Genomic DNA, 3,579 nt, shown 5'->3' with positions numbered 1-3,579 from the left:
TTTCAGTACATCAGTCTATCTGTCCCTAAACAAATCAAAGGCTCTGACCAATCTGCTCAAAATCAGAGCCATCATTAAACAGGAGCCGTAAGAGGGAAGGAGCAATTATCCCCAGATTAATTTGCTCTCACGAGGGTAATTATACTTCCTTGTTGCCTATCCTCCCGAAATAATTGTGAGAAGTTTTTGTGGGAGTCTTGTTCCGCGTTTCGCTTCTCATTCTCCTTCCCACCTGACTGCTCCTGACCGGTCACCCGTTCAGACTTTGATACAAAGTCAGTGTTACTTAAGTTTTATATATGTATATACATATACATACATATATATATAATACATGCTTATATATATATATATATATATATATATATATATATATATATATATATATGTATATATATATATATTTGTGTATATTTATATATTTATATATATAAATTATATTTACATTATATATAATCAATCACAATCACGTGGGGAACAGAAATAAACTGACTCACATCAGATCGAACTCCAGGTCTTTATTGGCAAGGGCCTAGTGGGCAGCGCCCTTGCCTCTCAATCGGAAGACTATATATATATATATATTATATATATATATAAATATACATTTACATTATATATATAATCAACTCACAATCATATGGGGAGTGTGTGTGTGTAAATGTCTGACTATATATCAGTGATCGTTATTATAGAATTTCAAACACCTGTTGAACATCTAGGGCTGCAATTCCCCGGGGTCACCCTTTATCGGTGCAAATCTCATTGGATCGGAGGGACCCTGATTCCGTAGCCAAGCGTTCGGGATGGCGGCATATGGCATCCGCGGTTTCGCAGTTGCCGTAATTTACATTCCCTAATTATTGCTTTTACGGACTCCCCTGGGGACGGCATCCTCAGTGCGTACTCTAATTTAATTGTCGCTTTTTGCATGCCTGAGAGAATCGGCGCCGGGTGTACACGACGTAAACAAAAGCACTTAAATGTTGGCCGTTCGAAGCCTCGAAACATCACGAGGTATTACGATGTTTATGACTTGGGTAATGGTTCGAGACGGTACTTTTTTTTTATGGCGCCAATACGCCGATCGGCGCATCTTTCCCGTATCTGTGTTTGTCGGTCATTCTGTCCGTAACGCTGTAGGTATGTTTGCTGAATGTGTTTCTTATCAATGCGTAATATATTTTTATGATTACTTGATTACTTACGTATAGTAATATGGATGTTAATGGATATTTATTGCTTTTGGTCATGAAATTGTACTTGCAAGTTTTTCTGAGACCGGCTTGTTCCCTCTTGCAACAACATAGCTTTTCCCGAAAAGGGGAGAGTGCTGCCAGTGCACCTTATGCAGTGCACTGTAGGCATTACTTAGGTTCTTTGCTATGTCCCTTCGCCCTAGCTGCAACCCATTTCATTTCCTTTACTGTACCTCCGTTCATATTCTTTCTTCCGTCTTACTTTCCACCCTCTCCTAACAATTGATTCATAGTGCAACTGCGATGTCTTCCTCCTGTCACACCTTTCAAACCTTTTTCCTATCAATTTCCGTTTCAGTGGTGAATGACCTCATAGGTCCCAGCGCGTGGCCTTTGGCCTAAACTCTGTATTGTATTCTATTCTAACAACATAGCTTTAACATACATTCGGATTTGTTGGGAATTGAGAGAGAGAATTCTTCTTCCTATTCAACGTTTCTCTTTTGTCATCCCTCACTAAGGGTTGGCTCAATTTCCCCTCTATTCTCAGAATATTTTTGTTTTCTGCACTGGATTTATGCCTGGTTCTTGCAAGGGGGAGAACTGCCCGTCAGAATCACTCTCGCTGATGAGCCATGTCAGATTGTAGTGGTTTCCTAGGCCGATGTAACGATCCGAGTAATAGCGGAATGCTTGTTCTTTTCGTGTTACTATTATCATTATTAAAATATCAGTAATCAGTGGGAGAGAGAGAGAGAGAGAGAGAGAGGTGGGGAAGAGGGAAAGGGAGAGAGAGAAAGAAAGAGAGAGAAAGAGGAGGGGGGAGGAGAGAGAGAGAGAGAGAGAGAGAGAGAGAGAGAGAGAGAGAGAGAGAGAGGGGGAGAGAGAGGTCACCAGCTGATGCCTTATTTCAGTAATCAGGTAATGGACTGATTTAAGGTAACCCTGATATACAATGCGGTGTAAGACTGACTGTGTCGATCACTTCTCGCTCAGTCACTGCACTACACGTCCTTAGGAGAAATGGGTCATTATAAAAATATATATATATATATATATATATATATATATATATATATATATATATATATATATATATATATATATAATATTTATATAGAGAGAGAGAGAGAGTTGTGTAAATCCCACAAAGTGCGGAAGTGAAATTTATTCATTTATTATTCAGTTTCGTGCTATGTGAGTTTTACACAATCTTGTAAATTCCGCAAATGTGTATTTCATGGTGTGTGTGTATATATATATATATATATATATATATATATATATATATATATATATATATATATATATATATATATATATATATATATATATATATTTATTATATACATTCCTTTTGGAGCGATACCTCAGCGCCAGATGATGTTACCCATTCGTTCATCCTCTATAGATTAAAATATAGAGATCTATTGTTGACTCTGTAGATTAAATATCAAACTTATCGAAGACATAAGACTCGTATGAAATCAGCGTCATCGAAGGGCTAACGAAGGAGACGAAATGGATTAACTTCACGAATATTTTATTCATGAACGACAGCTGGACGTCATACATAATGTATAATACTGTATATAATGAATTCGTAACACACCACGGGCAAGTGATACGATTCAGTCATTAGTGATTCTTTGTGCGAGAGAAATGTTAATGGTCATACTTGTGTCTACGTTTATTTGACCTTTTCACGTTGGACCCCTGATGGTTAAGAGCAGCGGTTCCCAAATAGGGGTAAATTACCCCACTGGGGGTAATTTCGCATTTGATGGGGGTAATGGCAGTTTTCATTTTGACAGGTGCTGTAATAGGCCTATATATATATATATGTGTGTGTATATATATATATATATATATATATATATACACATATGTATTATTATTATTATTATTATTATTATTATTATTATTATTATTATTATTATTATTATTAAAATTATTATTATTATTATTAAATATTAAAAAAGCTTAAAATAATAGATATGGTGTGGGGGTAACGAGCTTGCTGCTAGCCAGGATTTTGGAAAAGGTGGAGTAATGACCAAAAGTAATTGGGAACCGCTGGTTAAGAGCGTTATGACTGTAGATATGTCTTTGCCCAACAGACTGGAATATCTGCTCTCCTGTTCTTGGCTGACAGACTGTGGAGCAGCCTCCCAGGGGGTGACGTGCAACTGGGGGCTTCAGAAGTTCAAGGGAGGATGCAACTCATTGGCTTCCCTAATACAGTTCATCTTGTATTTTAATATTTTACTTTTATTTTTATTGATTTACTTATTAACTTGTTAATTTATGTTTTTCTAATAACTGATCTCTGTCTCTATTTCCCATTTTGACCTTCTGTTACTTCTTTCGAACGAACACC

The sequence above is a fragment of the Macrobrachium rosenbergii genome, chromosome 48 (genome assembly GCF_040412425.1).
Source record: "Macrobrachium rosenbergii isolate ZJJX-2024 chromosome 48, ASM4041242v1, whole genome shotgun sequence".
In the NCBI taxonomy this organism is placed as follows: domain Eukaryota; kingdom Metazoa; phylum Arthropoda; class Malacostraca; order Decapoda; family Palaemonidae; genus Macrobrachium; species Macrobrachium rosenbergii.
This window is presented reverse-complemented; position numbering follows the sequence as displayed.